This window comes from Polistes fuscatus, unplaced genomic scaffold, assembly GCF_010416935.1.
Source record: "Polistes fuscatus isolate 324 unplaced genomic scaffold, CU_Pfus_HIC Scaffold3, whole genome shotgun sequence".
Lineage (NCBI taxonomy): Eukaryota > Metazoa > Arthropoda > Insecta > Hymenoptera > Vespidae > Polistes > Polistes fuscatus.
Window position 1 is genome coordinate 7,228,784 of NW_025113107.1, and position 26,026 is coordinate 7,254,809.

Consider the following 26,026-nt stretch of genomic DNA (forward strand, 5'->3'; position numbering starts at 1 on the left):
ATGAGACTTTACGTATTACATAATATCAATTATAATTAATGAAATTATTTGTAAAGAGTGAATTTGGATAATTTCAAGAAATAAAACTTTTTTTGATTTCTCTTTTAACAAGATGGAATACTCGAAATCCGGACAAGAGTAGACTGTCGGAGAGCTTTAGTTAAGTATTATAAGGGAATGAAGAAAAATAAGAAGAGGAATAGGGGAGGAAGGGGGGTGGTGGTGGTGGTGCATGAACGAGTTCCGTTGAGTTCCGCGAGGGTCGAGCGAACTTGATGGAGTGGATGGTGGTAAAGTGTAGGAAAAGGGTAGAGAGGGGTGGAGAGGCACGCGTCTCCGGCGGATGGCGCGAGCGCGGCTCGCGATTGACGGCTGCCGAGCTACTGAGCTGTGTAAAGTGGTGGTGGGGGGTTGAGGTAGGTGGTGGTGGGGGCTCGCGACGATGGCGGTGAGGTCTGCCGGGGGAGGTATACGAAATTCGACGTTAGTCTAACGCGAGCCACGCCGAGATTCGGACAATATGAGTATGTCTAAGGTGTCGAGCAAGATTTTTCCGTCTATTAACGTTCTGTCACGTTATTGACATCGTTTAATCCTCTTTCTCTTCCTCTCCTCTCTCTCTCTCTCTCTCTCTCTCTCTATGAATATTCGATAACCTCGCGGATAATCCACTCTTTGTGAGATGTCATGCATGGAAAGTTAACGTATAGTGTAAATTAGCCAATGTTACTTAAGTTTAATACATGTGAGATGTAAAAAGCGCGTAACTCTTAATGAGCCCAGTGTGTATACGAGAGAGAGAGAGAGAGAATCATCCAGGGCGATACTAGCGAATTGCGTGGTGAATATCATGAACTACGAACTCTTGGAGGAGCGAAGGCGTCACGATAGAAGAGTACAAGTTGGAACGACGACGAGGTGGAATCTAGAATCGTGCGTACCGTGTCTTTTCTTCTTGACTTTGCTGTTATTCTCATCGATTGTCGTATTATCGTCATCCTCGCTGTCAACGTCGGTGTCATCATCGCGGTACACGTGAAAGAAGAGGTGCGTCAAGCGGCGAGGTGCGAAGTGCGCCGCGGGCAAGAAGCGCGTGTCGTGTTTGCGTTGAAAAAAGATAGACGAGGGGTGGAAGTAAAAGTGGTGGAGGGAAAGGTGGAGGTGGAGGTGGAGGTGGATGATGAGTGCCAGAGAAATCATCCTCCTTGGCGGCTCCCCTTGGGGCTTCCGAATGCACGGAGGACGTGACTTGCACCAACCCTTACGAATCTCTAGAGTAAGTAAATTTCCAATTCCCCTTTTCTATTTTTTATAAATTTTTATCCAAGTGAAAATTAATCGATCACTTTTTAGCTAACTTTTTTTTTTTATCTGCCTCTTTTCTTTTCTTCATATAAAGTAATCCCTGTTGTGTTTAATTTAATTCATCTATATATAATCATCGCTCAGAGTAGCCATTATCACAGTCGCCGCGATTTTCACCAAAGAAATTTGAATTATTCATTTGCGATTCTTGTTAAACTTATCCATCAACGAAAAAAATATCTTACGGAAAATGTTTTGTATTCGGACGACGTAGACCGCATTTTAAGTAGTATACAAATTCAAGTTCTGGAAAGATTTACTTTACAAACACTTCGTGTATTCGTTATTCGAGAAAAGTTGCGTTTTAAAAGAGATATTTCCATTTTATTGTAAGATTATATAAACGTTTTTATCTTACGACATTTTTTTCTGTTTTGTTTCTTTACGATGAAAACCGGTTCATGTAATAGAAGAATTTCTTCGAATCTAATATGCATTAGATAGAATGCTTTATAGTTTAATTTTTACATAAAAGGCAGCAGTTCTTTTAATGACTTAAATGTAGCATATTTAAATTTAACCTTTGTACGTTATCGCTGAAGTTAAGAGATATGCAAAAATACACGTTACCTAAGAAGCTATTAAAGTCGACTAGTTGCTTGTGTCGGTTATATATGTAACTATTGCTAGAACTATACATATACATAGAGATTATCGTGTTCGTTGACGACCACCTTCGAACAACTTGATATCGGCCCGATTTGTTTAAATTAATTAAGGCTGATATATATAGATAGGAGCTTGGTTACATAGATACGATAATCTATGTTCATTGAATATCGATCTATGAATATGCTTTTCCATCATTAATTCCATCGTTATTAACTGTATTAACATTTATATTTATTTAAGTACGTACAAATTTTAACAATAACATTTATTTATTTTTATTATTTTCATTACTGTATGAATTTACTTACATTTTTGTTTATAATTAATTAACAAATAGCGTATAATTTATTTATTTTTTATTTTACCAAATTTTTCAAATATTTATATAATATATACAATTGTGACGAATTTCAATGCTTCGATGAATCGACGAATTGGTTCTATCAGTAAGATAATAGTTTATGTTGGTCGAGTGCACATTTAGTTGAAAGCGAATATAGATCGAGTGATTTTAGTGCTAGGTCAGCATGCAAGCTCTCTAAATAGACTTTGGCTTATTATTTCTTATAAGCGAAGTATAACAATCGTAATCTGCTAAGAGAAACTTATCGTTTATTTCGTCAATATATTGAAAAATGTTATTTTTTAAATTAATATAAGAAATTTATCGATAGATATTATTTCATAAAAATTGTTAATACTTATTAATAATAGAATATAGTAAACTAATAAGTATATATGTATACTGGTTTATATATTAGTTTAAAATAAGATTATTTCTTAGTAAGACATAAATAACTTCGACACGGTTTAATTTAGCGCGACACGCGCAAGATTACATTGTATCAAAGATCGGTTTTCATTTTCGTTTTCTTGAATTCAAAACATTATTAACCGTAATAGATACGATATTTGCAATAATTTGAATGAAAATATTTGTTGTTGCCACGTATCACGTCGGAATGATTTTATAAACGAAGACCGCAACATTTGTCGAGTTGTTTATTAATTGGACCACGTTCATTTCCTGTTGATCGTTCTTTATTTTAAACAAGAAGAAGGTAGCGTTATCGCGAGTGAGCGGGCAATTGCAAGATAACTCGAACGATCCGGTTTAATTGCATCCACCTGTCTCGTCGACTAGACCGCATAGTGTACCGTGGTTAGAGAACCTAGTTTTCGTCCTTGAGCTTGCAATCGACTCTAACAAAATGAATTTAGGAGAGTATTACGCGTATATTTTAATCCATTTGCTTGTTAGTCAAATTATTTTTTCATCAAAAAGTATAACATATTATACATTCCTACGTAATTGCGAACTTTTGATCTATGATTATTTCATTTCGATAAAATAAAAATCAAATATTCTAGAAGTCGAATAAAAGATCAAATCTTACTTCTTGGATCTAAAATGACTCATGGCTAATTAATTTTAATTTCACGTGTATCGTGGTACTAGCTTCTTTATCTTTCTTTTTATTTTCTTCTTTCGTGTATTCTTCTATCAAGGATGTAGCCTTGGTAAAAATTTAGTATCTAAAGAAAAGGAGAACGATCATCGTTGAATTAAAATTTTTAATCTCGCCAGCGGTAACGTTTCTCTGCGAGGATAAAAGATGGCTCGAGAGAAGAAGGGACGAAAAAACAGAAGAGAGAGAGAGAGAGAGAGAGAGAGAGAGAAAGAGAGAAAACTTAAGAGAAGAAAAGATGAGAAAATAAAATTTAAAAAAAGGGTAAAATGTGTGCGCGCGGGCGCATGTGCGCGTAAAGGGTGGGGATGGTGGTATAAGAAGGAAACGTTATGGTGACGCAAACGTGTTATGGGACAACTCCAAAGAAAATTCATGCCTTCGAAAGGAACTCACGACGTGGTAAATGACAAAAGGAAGGTGTACTTTAAGAATCAGAGAGAAAAAGGTATAAGGGAGTGCGAGATAATAAGAAAAACCATAACTACTATCGTATTTCTCCGAAGACTTCTCCTTTTTATTTTTTTTCATTTTTAGTATTTTATTTTCTCTCTCTCTCTCTCTCTCTTCTAACTTATTCGAACTAAACGAGCAAGATCTCGTGCTGTTTTCCCCGCTTGAGATCTTGTTCTGTGTTAGGTTCGCCAATGATCGTGGGACAAGGAGAAGGAAGTCTGTCACAATGAAGGCCTTTCACGTACTTGATTTATCACAATGAATACTCGGCATTGTATCTTTTCGTAGGCGGCAAAGAAAATGCAGAGAAATACCTTCGTTCGTTATGTCAGTTTATCCTTTTTCTTCTTTCTCCGGAACGATTAGAGTTTATCTTTTTTTCGTGGAAATTTTATATCTCGATCTTTTCTTTTTGGTATTATTTCGTTAACAACGTTCTTTATTTTATAATACAAAAAAGATATATATATATAAATCGAATATTGTTCTTATATTTGGTATCAAATCCTATACCTTAATGATCTCTTGTAAATTCATACATTATCTAATTGAAGTATGTAATTTTGCCATCTTTTATACTTTAATATAGATCAGTATAGTTATTGCAGAGTTTTGCTGATTATTTCACGAATTAATTGATTTTACAAAGTAACGTTGCTAACATATATGCATACGTGTTACGTTGGTATGCGTTCGAGTAAACAAATGTGTCGTCGATGTATCTTTCGTTAAAGAGGGATTATGTTCGAGAGAACGTATAGACGAGTATATAGGGTGGATCGTTCAAGAGAGGAGTCGGAAAAGCAAATACGCAAACCTAAACCTTCCCCCTAGCTCCCTTTTCTTCCCTGCCCACTCCATAGTTAGGTATTGCAATATCAGCCGGTTCACCATGGACCGTTGAAATTGGAACGCGTTTCTGTGGTTTCGCATGCAGCTTTGTAGACGGTATATATAAACGGATATTTCCTCTCCGTGATTCGTTCGGGTCCAAAATTTTCCACGTGAATATATATATATATATATAGAAAGAATTTGTTTAATATTATATATATATAAATAATATTTTTTTACGATATATATAAAAAACTTTGCACATAGGGTGGAGCGGTGGTCATGGTATATCCGCGGAGGGAATGGTTTTGTTGTAAAAAAAAAAAATAAGATATGAATTTGATATAACAATTTTTTCTCATCTGAAACAAGATACATCTTGTACGCGTATACATTTATTTTATTTACTCGTGAAGAAAGATCAAGCTAGAATATATAATTTCTTACCGTCTTATTAGAAAATTGCAATTTATTTATGTTTTTTTTTTTTAGTCGAGAAATTTCGTCCTATACGTATATACGATAGGTTCGTCTATTTTGGCTAATATCATTTTTGACGTTCAATTTATCGGATTGGAATTTAAATTGAAAACTTTCATTTCATTCTTGAACGAGAATTACCTTTGATCTTTGCAACTTGACGTCATTCGAGATAGTCTCATCATTAATATATAGCGATGACCGCATTAGTATTTTTTTTGACTATTATATAAAGTTTCCTATAGGATATACGGTATCACGATAACGGTGTGCCGACATGCTTGGCACTGTTTCATTCTGTTCTCGTAATTGTCAGCAAAGCTATTCATTACTAGTATCGTCGTAAACTATGAACTTGGCATAATTGAGAAAGCAAGTATTCAATGGCCTAGAAAACGCTCGTTAATCCGAGCTAATATGCAGCTATTGATTCATACTATGTCCTTACTTAGATATATATATGTATACGCGTCAGCGAATAACTTTACGTAAGGATATTATTCGCATAATATGTGTCATGTATTTCCATGAAGAATCTTTTCATTTGTATTAACACAGGTAATAAATTTTACGTACAAATAGTTCTACGTATTTATATAAATCGATATATGAATGTAAAATCGAAACGTTTAATATTTTATATCGAATTAAATAATATTATTATAATAATTGTAATACAATATTAGGTATTATATAATACGTTCAATCGATGCATAAATATACTTTTGGATTGGCAATTATGTAATATCGAAATTGTTATTAATTTATATACGTATAAAACAACATTACTATAATGACGGTAATATAATATAAAATTATCCAAGATGAAATGAAATTCGATATTTAAATGAGATAGCGACAATTAAATATTTTAACACGTATGATACTTCATCAATATGTTTTTATGTAATTGTTATAGTCGTATGTAGTTATCGTCGTAATATAAACGTAAAAGAATTTGCAGTCAGCTGAGAACGAGCGGGAAATGGCTCGTTGCACACGGAGGAAGTCGAAGAGCCTCGACATTGACATCACGTTTCAAGGTTACACGTAGGCCGTAACAGAGAAACACGCATACGCATCTCGTGACGTAACTCGGTACAAGTCTGTAATCTAAGACCGCTTTTGGTGCCTTCGTAATTAGTGCACAGTTACGTGTCAGCTACAAAAGGTAAACCTCCTCGTATGCGAGTGGGTGACTTGCAATAAGACATATTTTCTGATGAAAATAATCTCGGAATCATTGTTGTCCGTGTGGATTTCACGATTATGATCATGATCTCATTTGCAAATGAGAATAATTTTGAAATTATACGCAAAAGTCGAACTAGCTTTTGCGATATTCTCGTCGATAACATGAATTATTCATAAGAATTGTATACATGTCGTTGATTCGTCTTTTTTTTAGAAGCTCATCTAATAACTTTTGGCAACTTTTGGATTATGGCAACTGATCAAAGAATATGATTTCTATTGAAAATCATCGACTTTAAATTCGCTTCGACGGGGTTATCAGTGCGACCATTCACTTCATGGGTGAAAGTACATCTTTTAATATTAAATGTACGAACGAAATAGTTGTAACAGAGATTTAAGAATGAAATATTTATATATTAGTTAGAAGAAAAATGTATAGGGGATACACTTCGAGTGAGTTAATGGTTTCGATTTAACCGGCTTTGTGAAAAACGAGTTCAAAACACATCTCGCTGTCGTATGAAAGAATTCGAAGCACGCTTATCAAATATTCCGTATCGTTCTAAATACAATTTTAAAGAGATTCCGTATAAAACATTCCAAGGAATCCAATATATCGTTGATATCATCGTCATCGTCATCAAATACAGTTAATTGACGTGTGAATCGGCATGTAAGCTAATCGCGTTTGACAAAAGTGGAATTCGATTTGAAAGGATACTTACGATGTAGTAATGAGAATAATTATTATTCATGTGGTATGTTGTTCACGAGTACGTTGAACCATTTTGTACCATAAATTTGTGTCGGTAATAAACATTTATCGTAATTTCTAATAACCTCTACATGAGAATATACATACGTTTTAACAAATGCATATACGTTTGAATCGATATCGAAATATTATCGATAATTACATATCATATATTACATTACTTTCCTTTACTACGCATTAAAATACATTATAATGTATAAAATAATCTACACGAATAATAATTAAAATTTTACAAAATAATTGCGTAGTTATATGTGGGTGGATTGAAAACTTTTGGAACCTACCATAAATAAAATTTTTATTCGTTTAAATTAACTTTTATTATTCGATATATGTATTCTGAAAATTTTCAAAAATTTCAACCTTACCTCGTATTAATAATAACTGTGTTAATATTAATTTCATTTAATCGATAACTTTTTTAAAAATAGAACGAGTTTTATAATAAAAAGATAGTTGTTTTGTCGGACGACACGCAAAGAACGTTTAATGCAGGTCACGACAGTTTGATATATTGCGAACGTAAATCGCGGGAAAGATAAAAAAGCAGGTGTTCCAGGGTGGATCCGCTTTTGCGAGACCTTGGGAAAAAAGAGAAAGAGTAAAATAGTAGAAGAAGAGGAGGTTAAGGTGGTGGTGGCGACGATGGGGGAGTTAGGGGAGTTAGAAGTGGTACGGTGGTGATGGTGGTGGTGAAATGGTCTCTCTCTCTCTCTTTCTTTCTTTTTCACTCTCTCTTATACTTCTTTCTATCTCTCTTTAATAGTAAGAGGTGAAAGAAATCGATCGTCGGCGCCTGCAGCAGGAACACTCGCGCAACGTAGCTGCGAGTTGAATATCGGGCTGCATAACTGTAGGCGTGACTTTAAACTCTGGAATTGCTCCAACTACGAATCTGTCGTCAATGCGTCTACCGATCCACCAAGGGAGTACGAATTGTGGCTATTAAGCCGAAAGAAAAGCTATTCGCCTTTTGTCAGAGCATACTTTTCGTGCATCGTTTTTTATTCGATTAATATCAACGTAGGATGGATAACGTTATTTTCGTTACGATCGCATTAATCTTCAATAACGTCGTCTAACTTTTAATACGATTACTTGTATAATATATTTTTTGGTGTATTTATTTTAGGTATGTGTTCGTATATTTTTAAATTTTATTTTTTTCGATATAATATTATTTAATTGTTATTATATTATACAAATAATAATTATATTTATTATGATATTTTTTAATTATTAACGAGAATGATTTGTATTAAAAAGATCTTTCTACTGTTGTAATATGAAGTCGACTGTTTTGTTACGTTTCGCATTTTGTAATGCAAATTCTTGGTCAAGAGTATCCAAAACAGTATTTAAATGTTCTCGAGTTCTGGCAACTGACGTTTCTGTCGGTTTTCTTAATGAAATCGCATTTCGATGACACGCAAGAAAACGATTTATCTGTCTTCTTTCAACAGTGTCAACAACCTTTGCTAGACGGATTGTTTTAGTCGTCATAATGCATAATGCACTACCATTATCAAACCTACTCAAATTATTATGTAAAGTTCAAAAATCTTGGTTCTCGTATTACTACTTTATTTTATATTCGTACTTTTTTCTGTATACTATATTTTATTTCGTAGAAACGAAATTTTGATTACGAAGAGTAAAGGAGGGGAAAAATATAGCAAGTAATATAATATAACTTTTTTTCTTTTCATAAACAAAATGATTTAGTGTTTACTTTGCGATTATTGTTTTAACGATAAATATTGAACGAATTTACGATTGTTTTTTTTTCCTTTTTTAGCAAACGATAACGAGTGACTCAGCACGATATATGTATATTGTCAAGATATCGTTTCAAGTATCTGATAAGATGTTTTACTTTAGGCGATTCTGAAATTAACAAGGTCAAGGTGTAGAGTTATCGTAAGCTGTATTATTCAGTATTGTTTAGTACACGTAAAACTGTATGATCGATTAGATCGAATAATTGTTTTCGCTGGTTTTGAAACGAATAAAGAAAAAAATAAGAGAGAATGTTTCAGAAAATCCGTTCACTTGCTTGCTTCATTAGCCTTTCTTCGCATAGTATTTACATTAACCTTAATTGAACGCTAAAAGCCATTAAGCTATAACGATTGCACGAGTTAAAGTGACGTAACAAGCATCACTGAGATTCAAAAAGTCGGGATTTATATTTATTCGAACGAAATCATGAGGCGTGTATGATCTATATTCGTATAATTTTTATTCAAAATATAACTTTTGGTTTATCGTTTTGTAATTTTGCGTTTATTGGTATTTACATTCGTATGTAAATATTGAGTTATATTAGAAAAAGTTTCATACGGGGTTTTCTTTTTATATCATTTTTATATCAGTATATTCATAACGATACTAAAAATTAATTAGTTTCGTGGAAATGATACGTTTCGCTCATTTAATGTTTCTTATTTGTTTTTTTCATGAATATTATTATTCTATGAGTATGCATTACGATATCAACAATTTCATATGTATTTAGATGCATATGTAAATATTGAATTCTAGAAAAAGTTATCATTTGAGTTATATGTCTTTTTGTGAATACATTTTTTACCTTTTTTAAATTTATCGATTAATTTTAATATTTAATATCATTGAAGATACAATAATAAAAATTTGTCAGACAACCCAATAGATAAAACTTATCAATGTTACGACAAAGAATTCGAAGGGATTTCGAAATGATCGAAAGTAACGAAGACGAAGACTATTAAATAACGTTTTGATGAGGCCGCTCGTGCGACGATTACGTCTCGACGGGAGTTAGTTGCATTCTGTGGGCATTCAGGGAGAGGCACTCTTTAGTTCATTGGTCATTCGATAAGTCAGTGACTCAGAGAGCCCCGACCCTGTGCATTCCCTCGACTGTGAGTTAGCCCCCTTTCAAACTCACGCTTACTTACGCCCGCATAACACAGAGCCCATAGCTATATCTTCTCGTCTCCTGTACTTATGTTAGCGTCATAGAACGAACGAACGAACCAACGAACGAACGAACGAGCCATTCCTCAAGATCGTATCCTTTTCTTTATGGAACCCACCCCCATATTCCTATTGAACAGATCATGATAATAATCTTCTATTCAAATTTCTACCGATGCATCCAAACGTCTAAAGTATTAAATCATTGTAAAATCTTAATCCACCTTTTTCGAACTTTTGTTTATACGAATAATTTCCTTTATTTCATCATGTCTTACGTATAAGTAGATCGTAGATTAATCCGTAGAGTAAGTCGAAATGATAATCGACTGTGTGTGTGTGTGTGTTGTGTCTCTTTAATAGCAAAGAGAAACTCACAGAGAGAAAGTCGTCGTGATTATTTGGAAAGTATATTTCGATGAGTTCATAATTGTAATGGTAAGAATATTACGTTCTTTTTTTTTTGTTTTGTTTTCTTTTTGTATATGTAATAGAATCTTTCATAATCGATACGAGTTTAAAATGGGGGAAAGAAAAGTGAACCGGACGAAGAATAATATCTAGGGAAGAGAATTTCTAGAAAGAAAAAAGAAAAATATATATGCGATAGGCGGGAAGATAAAATTATCGGGAGGAGGTTATTCGTACGGCACTGAGGGTCCCATATGCTTTCCCTGTGTAGAGCAAGCGGTTGCTGCTCTGTTCCTTGGGCCAGTCGTAGCGATTGCTTACTCGGGTACGATCGTTCCGAGGGACCCATCTTGAACGAATTTGAATCGCTATGAAATTTGACGTGGCGCGTGATTTTCTATTAGATTATTTTTCGATACGGTAAATTCGATAAAGTAAGAAGAAATGATTAAGGTGGTCGTCGATCGTTCGAAGATAAATTTTCATTGAAAAATCACTTAACGAAGTGTGTAAAAGTAAGATTCATCGATCGAAAGATAAGAATCGATAAGAACGAGAGTTTGTTGTATAACGCAAGTGTCGATTGGTAGAAAAGCTAATGTATTTTACTGAAGTTTCTTCAATTGAAACGTTCAAAAGTGCGAGCTCTCCGAGATATCGATGGGGAATCCACTTTGCGTTGAAGAATTTTCGAATAGAATCAATTCGTGCTTTGTTGTAAACGCGTGCATTGTTTTAACCGCTCATTCGTTCGAGTTGAAGGAAGACAACGTTGTCGTTGTGTTGTTGTTGTTGCAGTTAGTGTTTTTAGATTACTCGAGGGATTACTAATAGAAAACTAAACTGCGTAGAATCGATTAGAATTTTTGAAGAAAGATTATTACGAATGTGGCTAATGCCATCATTTTTCATGTAATAGTGAAATACGTTGGTAAACAAAAGGGTGGGTTTGAGATACGATAGATGAAGAAGAAGTCGTTTTGATTTGGTCCATCATCATGGTTCATACGAGTTATGCACACTGGGCTTGTTTGCCGAGTACTTACAGAAATAAGGTTTGTAATTGAAAAATGTTTATTAATTTACAATATAGAAACAAATATTTTTACGTTTATTGTAATAAGGTTTTTATAAATACATATTTTTGTATACTATTTAAAGTTATACGTAGTTAATAATTTTTGCCATACCATGGTTATCAAAGTCAAGTCAAAGTAAATATAATATATTATATTGTGTGAGTGAAATAAAAAAAGCGTTGATTATTTCGTTTTCTAAGTTAAAATGAATTCATCGAAAAGATATAAAAATATATATTCGAGATTCGTATTTTAAGAGTGGGATATATTGACCTTTAGAGAGAGATTAAGAAAGTTTAATTAGTCTTATGTAAAATTTTTCGATGGTTTCGACATCAAAGGGATCGGATCCGACGTCGTAAACACCATTTCAAGGATGAACAAGTAAAAAGGATAAACAGGCGCTTTCATTTTCGATTTTTACCCTTTAGTAATTTTCCGACAACAGCCGTTATCCGCTGGCGTAAACGATCTCTCACGTTTATTGCCGGAAGGGTATCATGAAGCAGCCTAGCTATAAGCTACGTACTAGCTTAAGAAGGAAATACGTTATAGTATTTTCGTGTTTAAGAGAAAAAGAGAGAGAGAGAGAGAAAGAAAGAGAGAGAGAGAGACGTATCGAGGATCACGATTTTCAGGGTGATTGCGGTAAACGCGCTGAATCATTAAAATGTGCTCACGGTTGGCTATCGTGGTAGATCTTTATAAGAGAAAGTGGGGGGGGGGAGGGAAATGAAGGTGGTGGGGAACGAATAATAGCTGGATAAGCATTGTGACACGCCGATAAGTGAAAAATGACATGTGTATAAGTGAGTAATTCTTTGCAGCCTTGAATTTCTTTTATCGTTCTTTTCTTATTATTTTTTTTGTTCCTTTTTTTCTTCTTAAACGTCGCAACGTTTTTACCAATATTTATTTTTCTTCGTTTTACCTTGATTATCTCCTTTCTCTTCGAACAACACGTAAAAATATGCATTATTTTCTCGATTATGCTCGCCGAGCAAGCTCGGTAGCTGTTTTTTTTTTCCTCCGTCACTCTTTCCCTCTCACTCTTTCATATTCACGTATACTTAATGTATAACCGGATAAGAACGTAAGAAAAGCATAGGATTTCGAAAGTTAAAAAGTTTATTTCGAATAGTGAAACGTTCCCACGGAATTGGATTCGCGGAAATACGCAGATAAATCGACGTCCCAGATGCACTCTTCGATAGTTTGCGCGAGACGTGCATTTGAACTGGGTGGCTGTTATGCTGGTGCTGTTAAAAGTTGACTCGGCTTGTATCTGTCAATGTCTGACATGCTTCAACCGCGCCCATTTGGCCTAGAGCCGCACCCACGGTTGAATATCATGCAAACTTACTTATGCTATTCCTTAATTACGTATTCCTTCTTAGCTTACTCGTGTCTATTTTTAAGAAAATACTCCCTTTAAGAAGAATTCACGTTGTTTACGTTTGTGTGCAAGCGCGAATGTTGACACGTCCGACTCACCGAGAAGAAGAAAAAGAAGAAAAGGAAGAAGGATGTAATTACCTTTCTCTCCCGATTGATTTCCGATCGTTAGATTCTCTCTCTCTCTCTCTCTCTCTCTCTTTTACAAACATGAAATTAAATTTTTTTTTTATTTGTTAAACTTTCCTCTTTACGATACATCGACTTCCGGCGGATACAGCTGTCTATTATATTCTATGGATTCTTCATTAAACTTTCTTATTCGTTTTTGCGATTTTTTTTTTGCTTTTCTCCGTATATACGTGTCGAATTATTCGTCAAGCATTAGAGCAGTGGTTTCCCGTACGTCATTGTACCATACTGGAAAAAACCAATAAGTTATTCATAAAAAGGATTATTCAGTGGTATAAAACATTGAAACGTGTTTTAATCTAATTTCATTAACGCCATGTGTGTGTATATTTTCGTAAATAATATAATTAATAAATAATTTGTTTTTTGTCTTTTTAATATTTTGGACGAATCAAAAATCCGATAACATTCGGAGATATTACCGTTGGTTCAGCGGCTTTCTTCACAAGCCGATCCGATTACCCTTCTCTTGGATCATCGCATCGACCTTAGCGATCGTAATCTAATCCTCGTGTATCTGCTCGATAATACGATCATAAATGATGTCAAACGATAGTAAGAGATCACCGTGGATACTATTAAGCGCGAGATTCGAATCGATGCAACGATGGTAAATTGTTGCTATTTTAATATGAGAATACAAACACACATATATATACGGGTAACCCCCGAAGAACACGGATACCTCCCCCCAAATTACACGGTTTCAAACTACACGATTTTCGAGTAATTCTTTTGAAAAAGAATAAAATACATATATTATTTGATATATATATAAAATTAATTTGAATTTTATATATATATACGTAATAAAAGATTACTTAGAAGTGTTAACCAATATGAAGTCAAACAATATAATAATTTGTAGTTTTATATTTAACAAAAAAAAAAAAAAGAAGAAAATTAAAACGTAACGTTTATTTTTTATTTTCGCACTCGAAACAGAATCCCGTTTTTTGTTGTCTCGAACAAAACGGTTTCAAAGTACACGGTACAAATTAATCGTGTTTTTCGGAGGTTACCTGTATATGTATAGGAATGTATACAAGAAGATTGAAATATTATACGGTATAGAACGTAATCGTAGGATCGTAAAATAGTTGATCGTTGGGGTATGAAGTACTCGTAACGTCGTCCTTACGAAACATAGTTGTGTTTTGAATAAAATATACCGTTATCTCTAGGACGTCGCAATTATTCCAATCGCGTAATTCATGTCTAGCGAATATGGCGCGCCCGGATATGCCGTAGTTTCGATTCGTAACTTCTTTTACACCTGTTACGTTGCCGCGTGTTTGTCATACGAATTGAAATGAAGAATTCGTGTTTGTTACGAGCTTGACGCTGTGTTAACGGTTTCGCGACCTATTATTTATCTACTGACCGCAATTAGAAACAAAAAAAATCTACGTGTCAATAAATTATGCTTAACTATGTATATACGATGCCGTATAAATTTGATTTAATCCTTTGCACTTCGAATTGTATTTTAATTTCAATGCTTTTAAAGATTTTATTTAAAAATTTACTTTAACTAAAAAAATATAGCAATTTTGTAAATATATGTAAGGAAGGAAACAAATTCAATGAAATATCCGTGTTTCATTTACATTATTATTGTATTTTATTATTTTCAAGGTTATGATATCTTTTGAGATAAAAACTGATGTCGAGTCACACTCGACATAGGAATACAAAGGTTTAATTGATTGATAGTAATAACATTTTTGTTATATAAAATACCTACATATTTGTATTAATATTTATCACAAAATATAACGCGGATAACAATTATTATTTATAATTTGTTGTAATATTTAATAAAGAGTCATCGGAATCGGGAATACCTGAATATCTCATTATTTCAAATCTAACTTATTGAAACATTAAAAAAAAAGAAAGTTTGTGCATAGAGGAATGAATTTCTTATTGTTAGTCATATTCAAAGACGATTTGGCTGAATTCTTCTCGTCGAGGGTATACGCGCCAATGCGACTTTGGGTATAGTTAAAGAAAGAGAAAGAAAGAAAGAAAGAGAGAGAGAGAGAGAGAGAGAGAGAGGGTCGTAGACAGAAATCGCGATTCTAATATTGTCCTAGGTTACTAGTAGTTGGTTGGCTCGCGACAAGCCGGTCTCTCTCAGTGAACTAACCGCTTCGGTGGCATCGAGACGCGACGTTAAAATTCCTCGTGCAGCTTCTTTCCTCGCAAAACTCGGAACTTTTCGCATTCGGTATTCCTCGGTTCTACGTTAAAGCGTGAGAAACATCGTGAGGTTAAGCGTTCGAACGGAGAAACGTACAGAAAAAGAGATAGAAGAGGAGAAGTTGGAGGTGTGGGCAGAGCTCTGTGTGGGCAGAGGTGGTGGTGAAGGAGCTGAATAGAAACGACGACGACGAAGACGACGACGAATGTCGTGACGTCTAACGTAGAAAGTATATTCGTGAAGATAGCAAGCTGTAAATAAGTTACTCCGACTTGGCTGGAGCCAAACGTTTCCGTAACGTTACGGAAGTTCGCCTAGTCTACGAATGGAATGAAAGAAGCGTGAAAGCGAAGAAATCACGCAGAAGTTAGGGTGAGTGTCGCATCTTCCTTCCTTAATTCCTTCCTTCCTTCCGAACCCTTAGAGAAGATCCTCCCTCTCCAAAGAAGCGTCCATGTGAAAAACGAACGATCTCGGAAAGATAAGAACGAATGCTGCTATTGCCTGTTTTTTTTTTTTATTTTTCCCTTTCCTTCTATCTATCTATCTTATTTAGTGTTAGTCTTCCTCTGCTCTATTTCACACTCGCAGTGTACCCCCCACCACCAGTAGTGATTTCGAGCAACGAGTAATGGCGCGAATAATTCTAGCGATGTTTTCGACCGATTCATCCTGCGTATTTTAATTATTCTCCTACCCTGTTATTTTTTTCTAACGTCCTTCGACCTGTTTTACTTTTTTTAATCATTTATTTTTTTTTTAATCATATATTTTTGATATTTATTTCTATAGAACGTAATCGTAATTCTTTACTCGTACCGGTTAAAAATGGATATTTCATTTTGATTAATTAAAACTTCAAATGAATATATCAACATTGAATTGGAATTATTTGAATCGGCATAGCTCTGAGAGTATTTTTCTCCAACGCTTATATCTACAATATTATTCCTGTCGATGATCAGTACCAATGAACGAAAAATCTAATTTTACGATATCCCTGTGTGGCCGCTGTTGAGCGTGGACAGATAACAGGCGTGAATAAAGTGGGTCTAATGGACTCAAGTGGTTAAGGGTCAGCGTTCATGTACGTGTTCCAGTAGTAGGTGTTCGTTCCGTTATCTCTTATATCCTTTTTCATTTTTTTTCTCCTCTTTTTGCTGTAATCCCCCATTAAGATTTTTAAGTGTTTTCGAGACTTAACTCGAGAGACGTTGGAAATTGTTATCCAACGAAAATCATAACAAACATAATGTGTATAATCCATGTTAACGAAATATATCATCTCAACTGTTTCTTTGAGCATTTATAACACTACGGATTTATACAAACTGACTAAGTATACGTACGTAAGATTTTGTATATTGTAACAGACTTTGAATATTATTAATAGTTGCTACGAAAATAGTTGCCAATGATTATGCGTCGTCGATGCGTTTAATTTCCTGTTTGCGAAGATATTTGTTAACGCTCGGGAGCGCTTGTACTTTGACGTCCTTGGCCGAGTTAGGATAGGAACGTGTAATTTTCTGGCGCTTCATCTAATTTGGACTCGTAATTTACACGACGTTCATTATCTTAATTAGACAATGGCTCGCAACGTTTTTACCTATTTAAAGTGAAAATTACAATTTTTGTTTTGCGCTGTATTATTATTAAAACGATTAAGTTTAGATTTTACTATAAATTTTGAGAAAAACAAAATGTTTAACTATCGATGCAATTTCTTTTTTTTTGTTTTCTTTTACAAAATCCCAAAAGACGAATATCATTATATTATTTTAATTATAATTAATAATTTCATTAAATAGAAATATTTTGCAGAAATAAAGTGAAGTAATTAAGAAAAATTATAATTGGTTCATACATGTTTAAATGTACACACAAATTGCTATAGTTATTTCAGAAGAGAAAATAATAGAAGAAAGAAAGAAATACGCATTCCTTTCATTTCCAGTTAACATACATATATATCAAAAGAAATTTGAGAAGAGTCGGTTATTTTTACGTTAGAACAATTTCTCTCTGCAAGATAATCTTCCGATCCAGGTTATTTGGAATTCGTACGAATCGAAAAATATTTCTATATCGACCAATCGCGTTTCGTAAAGTTAGAAGGAGGAAGTTTAACGTAATAGATACGGGACGCATCAAACGTTACGGCATGGCGGGTGACGTTGGTTAAAGAGAAGACGGTGATATATTTTTAAACGAATTACCTCATAGGTTTCTATTCTATTTCGTTCGTTGTTAATCTCTGCCCTGTGTAAATCATTGTAAAATAAAACCAAATAGAATTTTCTACATTTTCTTTAACGAGAGACACGATTTCATTGGAATTGTTTCGAAAGAAAATTTTAACAATCTAGAAAATATTCTTCGATGTATTTAAAGAAAAAGAGTGTATGAGTGCGCGCGCGTGCGTGTGTGTGTTTGTGTGTGAGAATCTCGATATCTCGAACGTGGAAATCCGTTTGCGTTAACCATTGTTCGTCCATCGTAGTTATTCTGTCGTTTATGGCGCATATGTATACGAATTCCCCGGGTGCCTGTGCAAGTCGGCCAATAAACTCAATGTTAGTGACCAAATAAGCAGAATGCTGCTGAAACGTTCTTTAGTTTCTCTACGCCATATGTGAAATGGTGAAGAATATAAGCGACGAGAGTTCTAGGAAAGAAAAAAAAAAAAGGAACAAACCAGCAAATCGTTTTATATTTTGAATCGGACAAAGAAAGTCCACTCGGTTAGGTTGCTTTTATATTTTTGCGTTCGTTAGCGTTATTTCTTTTCATTTTTTAATCCTTCATTCGTTAGCAAAACGTACGTTGATTATTATTTTTTTTTCCTTTTTTCTTTTTTTTTTTTTTTTTTTTTTTAATACGTCGCAATTGATGAGCAAAATAATATTTTATATTTCAACGGAATTTTCACAAATTCGCACCTGTTTCGAATCAGTTTGTGTATATATATGTATAAATACGAAAATCATAGGCATTCGCATGTAATTAATGACCATGAGAATAATTGAACGGTAATTAATGAAATTTCGATGATTAGCGTTCGGAAAAGACATTAACGTCCGGGGACATTGATGTTCACAGTTATCGGAGCCTTGACATATGGCTAATGTCACATCGTTATTTTGTCGACGATAACACGAGTGGGCGGTAACGATTATATCGGTGGTATGAAAAATCGAAGATACAATGTATTCAGTTGCCATTAATACTGTCTACGAGTTTGGAGATTTTTCTCTCTTGTGTTTTACGTGATTTTCTATAAAATAGAATAAAAAGTCGTAATGGAATGAGAAAAGTGTACTTAACGTAAATAATTAATTGCACACTGTTTCGCATTTTGTTTTATTGGAAAAATTGAGTTACTTCTTAATTCGTTTTTACTCTTAGCTGGTAGACAATCTTTTTTAAAAAAAGTACTCTCGTTCGTGCTTCTTCTGCGAAGTAGGTAGAACTTTTCTTTCTCTGTTCTTACATATAACAAACTGCTGGTGCGAGAGAAAACGATCGATATCGTTTGAAAGCAGCCTAGGGTCGTAGTTTATCGATTTAGTTCAATCGTAGCTCGACTCGACACCTTTGACACTTCCTATGAGCATGATTTACAAACGGGTAGTGATCGTTCGGTACGATCACTCGTAGAATCACCCCGTGACCGAGTTCGTAATTAACGAGCAGCTGGAGCATACAATAGTTCGTCGATCTCGTTCGTCCTTAATAGGTCTCCCTATTCCAAGTAACGAATACATCCAACAGTTTTATATTTCACGATAGAAGAATAGAGGCCTACGAGTTTCTCGTTCGACAAAATATTCTTCCCTACGAATCGTAAAAAGTGTGAAAAGGCACAACAATTCGAAAAATAATTTATGCCGACGGAAGTTTATTTTTTTATGTTGAAAATAAAAAAGAGAGAAAAAAAGAAACGAATCGGTACGCGAGCACGTGTATATATTATCGTTAGCTCGTAGTTAGTATTTATAGGAACAAAATATTATTGATAAAAAAACGTCTAATTCTAATAAAGAAACGAACAAACGATTCGTAATATCTCATCTCGAAAGAATATTCGTATAACCTGTTAGAGATGAGTACGTAATTGTCGACATTTATTCTCCAATGGGCTCCATACATATATCTAATTCTTCTTACGAGGTAAGACGTACATGACGTTTATTAACCATTAAATAATCGACCGTTAAATGTCGTAAAGACGAATCATCCGTGTGAAAATACTGCTTCTCTCATTCGACGATTTACTTTCTAATATAGTGTAATATCTACACTTATGACTAATAAAAACGATATTACAATGTTGCAATATATTCTAATCGCTTCTCTACGAATATCTTCTCACAGTTATTCAATACTATTAAAACCAGGTCTCATCTTTTTTATCGTCTCTTTGGATGGTAAACAACGTACGGTTTTTGTCTTTTATTTCTTCGGACAAGTCACTCATTTTTGGTATTAATCGTATCTACGTTGCTTCACTAGATTTTAGTGATCGTCTAGAAATTATTAACTCTAGACGATTTTCCGTATATTTGGTTAAATTTATTATAACTGTGTACGAAATGTTCGGTCATTCTATTTCGTACAATGTTCACCTAAGGGAAATGTAATTTTGATTAAATTGAAGTGTCGTGAACTTGTATCAACGATGCGTTAGAAGCACCCTTATGGTTAAGAATTCTATATACTTTTTTATATAAATATTGCTCGAGCAATATTTGATTTAATGTTAGAAGAAGAAGAAGAAAAAAGAAAATAGTAAACCCAACAGATAATATCATTGTTAGATCGAGTCCGCACGTTGACAAGAAATATCTATCCACTTTTTCCTTTCACGGCATGGAACGTGGGCAATTAATTGCTTTTCTCTCGTCTGCCTTCTAATTAAAGCATCCACCTTTTCTTTCTTTCTCTCTCTCTCTCTTCTAGTCTAACGTTCGCCATCGTTGAAGCTAAGCTAGGCAAAAGGAACGGGCCGAATGCATAATGCATTTCACGTGGCTTGCATCCTCTTCTTCTCGACCCGTTGCACGACGGGCATACTCTATCGTTTTTTTCTTTTTTCTTTCTCTCTTTCTCTTTCATCTTTTTCTTTCTTTCTTTTATACAGAGCTTTATATTCGTGCTTTCAAGATTTTCAGCTACCAAATCAATGTTTTCTCTCTCTCTTTATCTCCGAAAAATCATCGTAAATTACTTGCATTTATTCCGTGGATAAGTAAGAGAGAAAGAGTATAAAAGTGAACAAGGAGAAAAGAGAATTAGATAAAAATAAAGAAAATAAAGTTTATCGAGAAATTTAGTCGAGAAAAGCAAGCGAGACGCCGGATAAGCTCGTTTCGTTTGAACCATCCACTCGTGTTGCTACTTAAGCTTTAAGTACATCATTTCTCGGTGTAGAGAGTAAGCATAGGGAAAAGTTATGATTGAAATTGTAGAGGAAAACGTGCATGCATATACGCATACATATATACGTATACATGGATGTATATATCTACTTAAGTACATAGGACACTTTTCGTTTACCGAGAGTTGCAATTTCAGTAAGAGGAGTTTAGGGATTTTCTGGATAGTTACTTTTAATCCAGGAACATTTTATATATATATATATACGTATATGTATATACCTTTAATCGTTTATTTTCCGGGCTATCGAGAAAGCTGATCGTTCATGCGTAAATTATAGTTAATTATTTTCCCTCTTTTTTCTTCTACTTTTTCATTATTTGAAGAGGAGGAGGAGGAGGAGAAGGAGGAGGAGAAGAGAATGAGTTTGTTTTTTATGACATCGTATGAGAAAAAGAGATGTAAAAGAAAAAGATAAGGATACTCGTATATACTCATGAAGATAGTTTATGGTTGGGTTGGAAAGTAACAGTCTTTTTGCAGTGTACGATCTACCGTGTTACGTGATAATGACTTAATGGTGTAGAATCATTCCTTCAATTAAAGCTCACATGAGCACTAAAAGGAAGAGGGAGAGACAGAGAAAGATAATGAAACTTGGTTAACATCGGTCATCGTTGTAGAAACGTTTCGTACTTAAAAACCTCGAGAAATCCTCTTTGCGTCAACCGACGAAATAAAAGATCCTAATACGTTGACTTGGAAACCTTACGATGTATGTAACTAAGAACCGTAAATTGGATACTGCGTCGACGTTTATCTAACTTAATCGAATTTCACGAACTTAGATGAATTGAGTAGTTCAAATTAAATCGACGTATATTATTATTATTAATGTTTACTTTCATATATACTTCCCCCAATAAATTATACACTTTTTTTTTTATTTATTTATATTACTCTATCAGAGATCGATATCGATCATATTTTTTATATTTTATTCAGTTTTATTTTTAATATATAAATATACAGTGAATACTTTTGAAATAGTCGAAGTATTCGTATTCTAGGCACGATCCAATAAAAACGTTAGAGTTTAGTCAGTAACACGTTGAAATTTAAGAAAGAGAGATCCTAAGGGGAAACCTTCGACGTAGCTCGGAAATCGTAAAATATATTTGGCGAGTCGTTGAATCGAATCAGAATCGTGGGAAACTAAAACGTAAAAACGAATTTGTAAGTCGGAAAGTAGTTACGTGTGTTATGTGCTACGTTTTCATATTAAAGCTTTCTTTATTTATTTTTATTTTCTCATTAATGAGATAATTGTTAATTACTCAATACAATTTTAAACATATTTCTTTGTCATATTTTTAACATCCAACAATGTTAACAAAATAATATAAAAATGTAACGAAGTACGAATTTTTGATCAAATATGTTTCGTAACTTCCCGAACGTAAGAAAAATTAGCGAGGGGGGGGGAGCTGGGGTGGATTTTAGTGTATTTTATTTTAGAATTTAATGTCTCGTAATTAATTCCCTGTGGAAACGCGAAAATCCTTTTTATTTCGGATTTTGTTGCTTTTGTCTTTTTTACGAACGATCAATACACTGATATATACACGAATAAGCCGGACTGTAAATTTTGAAGGGATGGGTAGGGCAATCCTTCTTTTCTTTTTTTTTCAACCAGGCTTTCCTAGTTCAATCATTTCATCAAAGCACTCACGTGAATCCTCTTATCGATTGTTATATATTATTAGAATAATAAATCGATGAAACCCTCTTTCGAAGTATTATGGTTCCTTGTGATGTTGCATCGTGATTTTACTTGGACTATATCAATATATATATATGTGCACCATAACGACGACGTTGGTAGTTTACGTGATATAATTTATCGAATTCGATTCTATTCGACCTATCTAATCTATTGGAATTAAGAACGTAGATCAAATTAAGCCGGAAATTCTTTCCACAGTATGTACTTTTTCTCGTTTAATGAAAGTTTGGTAGAGCAATCATTCGGAACTTTTATGAAAGACATTTCTTTTTCAAAGTTTTTCGAATACTTGCCCGACCACGGAGTTAGGAATTTTTCATCGAAAAATTTCTTCCTTTATGGAGAAAATAGTTGTGCTATCGTACGTAATTCTCTACGTTTTGTCGTGCGTTTTTAAAAGATATTTGGTACATACGTATACACGAATGGGGGATACATACGCGTATTAAATTTAAAGAGAGAGACATACGTAAAAATAAAGAAACACACACGTATATACGCGCATACAGAACATACGTATTTTAAACTGTTGCAATTTATTAAAAATTTAACAAAAAATTTCAACGAGATAACTCAAATCGGATTAATTTAAAAAGTCAATTCATAACAATATAATGAAACACGAGGATTCTACTCAAACGATTGACTGTTCAAAATTATAACTGTTCACCTTTTATTTTTTCTTAGATTTTTTCTATTTTGTTTCAACGGAAATATAAGAGAAAGTGAGAAAGAGAGAGAGAGAGAGAAATAAGAAAAAGACATACCGGTTATCGAGGACATTTTATCGAAAGCACTCGGAAATATTCCTAGCGTGTAATTAAAAGTCATGACTCGGAGCGATTTCAGGCCCTAATGTCCACGGAAATAACCACGGCCGAGCTTATTTTCATTTTCGAGAGTTTCCTTTACGTCACCCGAACCGTCCAACCTCTATTCAGACGTCTTCGCTTCGGAAAATTGCGAGAAAATGAGCGAAACAACAACAACAACAACTATCAAGCATTTCCAACGTTTGCGCCCCCATTACTACGCGGAACTTGAATTCTTCTTCTTGGAGGGGAAAAATTCATCGGTGTTCTTTATTTGCTATACTTTTTGTTCTTTTTCCTACGGGAGATAGTACTAGATGGTAGATGGTAAAATAAAAAGTGAGAACCCGAGAGAATAGATATTAATTTTCCATCGTGACGACCGTCATCAAATTCTTTGCTAGCAGTATTTCTTTTTCGTTCATTCGACATATTATAACTATCACGATAAATCTGATCATCACTCTCTTTTTCTCTCTTTCTCTCTCAAATATTTTCCTTATTTTTCTATTTGTCGCGAAGGTACGTTTAATTATTCGTGATCGATGTAATACGACAAAGTGTGTCTGTGTATGTGTGTCTCTTATTTCTTATTTTTATATTTCTTTCTCGTACTCCGTAGGTGATTTTTGATCACCGATATAGACGTTTATCGTTATTTTTTTCTTCCTCTCTCTCTCTCTCTCTCTTTCTCTCTCCGTAACTTTATTCTATTCAACGAACAATTTTTCTAATATATAGTTTCACGTATCGTATGAAAAACAATATCAAAAGGATAACAAACAGAAGAAAAAAGAGAAAAAAATAGGGGAAAGGACGAAATAAAATCATTGGATGACCACGCGCTTACGTGCATACTTATATACAACGCAACGTTTCATAAATTTTTATCCTTAATTTATTAATAATAAATTAATCGAAGATAAGAGATGCATGTTATTATAATACAAATTGTCTCTCTGCTAGGATTCAAAACACTTTAACGAAATTGACCCAGATTTCTAAGGAAGGTAGAATCCTTTAACGTTATCGAAAGTGACACACAACACACTACTGCCGTTAGCATAAACACGAAGGGATAGTAGTACTTTAAAAAATAATAGGAAGGTTGTTTGAAAAGAGACTTGCATTAATTTTGTTGGAAGTACTCTGGCGCCGTGACGATGCTTGCGTCAGATGAGATGTACTATCTTTACTTCTCTCTCTCTTTCTCTCTCTCTCCCTTTCTGTCTGTCTGTCTGTCTGTCTTCTCTACCTCTTCCTTTCTCCCTCTACTTTCTTCATACAGAAACGGAAGAGACGCGGTAGTACGTCGACTTCACTCGCGCGTTGTACATTGTCGCTTTGTTCTACCTTCTCTCTACGTGTAATTAAAACGTCAGCATTGTTTCGGTCGACCGGGGGCAAGGGAAGACTGGGGGTACACGGGGGATAGAGCGTGATATATATATCTTGTTTATTTTACGAATCTGAGTTTGGTCACGTGACGTTGATTGCCATTGTCAACATCGTCATCGTAAATAAAGGATCGTCCAATTAAATTTCGATGAGCGAATTTCATAAATTATTATTATTCTTCGATTGCTTTTCTTGTTTTCCTTTTTTTCATTCCAGTTTATCGTATAAAACACATTGTTTTGAATTAATTTAATTATATTTCTAATTTTTTATATTGTACGTATATATGTTACGTATGATATAATATAATAGGAATGTATTTAAATTTGATAGTTCGGAAATAGCGGCGATTAATAAGCGAGATTGAAGTTTGAATTTATCGTGAAGGATAAAGCCTTCGTTGTTCTTCGGAATGTTAAAGTTTCGTTCGCCACCACAACGAAGATCCAACGCTACGGTGAGAATTTTAACTATCGTATAGTGTATATATGTATATATATGTACGTATTGGCAAAGTATGTTTACTGGTACGCCTGTAGTCAGGCTACCTGACTTGCTTTGAATTAGTTCACGTTTGCGTGGAAACGTGTTTCCAGGGGCAGAGAGAGAGATAGAGAGAGAAACAGAGAACGAACGCGTGTGTGTAATAGTAGTAAAGTACTTCGACTTCTACTCTATCTAGATTGGATACGCAATTTTATTATTGCGAATCCGTGCACCGTATCAAAATGCATTTTACGTTTAAGGGTTATTATATAATAATATAATAGTATAATATAAACGAAATTGGTATTATATCGATCGAGATAAGACACGTTTGAATGTATCCCATTTTTAACGTTTCTCCGAGACTGATGATTGTTCCATTAATTTTCAGGTAAATCCGGGTAGCAAGGCAGCTCAGCAAGGAGCCAGAGAGGGTGACTTGATTAGTAGCATAAACGACAAAAGCACTCGGGAACTGACGAATAGCGAGGCTCATGCTTTGCTACGTAATGCCGGGGATCATTTGAAGCTGGGTTTGAATCAGTGAGTTATATCTACTTTCGTATAATATCATTTTTCTTAGAATTGATAAGAGAGTTAAGTAAGAAATATTATAAAAAATAATTAACGATTCATCTTTTTTCTCTTTTCCCACCCCTCCACTCCTATTGTTTTTTGTTCTTCCGAAAGAGAGAATATCGGCTCACCGAAAAGAAGAATTTATAAGAGCAGC

At 34.2% G+C, this 26,026-nt stretch overlaps 1 long non-coding RNA gene across 1 annotated transcript; it reads left to right on the plus strand.

The window, feature by feature from the left end:
• Window positions 1–472: 472 nt before the first annotated feature.
• LOC122519366 lies at window positions 473–26,023 on the plus strand. Its single transcript, XR_006304289.1, has 3 exons — window positions 473–1,276; window positions 25,685–25,836; window positions 25,984–26,023. It is a non-coding gene; the product is annotated as an uncharacterized LOC122519366 (long non-coding RNA).
• The last annotated feature ends 3 nt before the right edge of the window (window positions 26,024–26,026 follow it).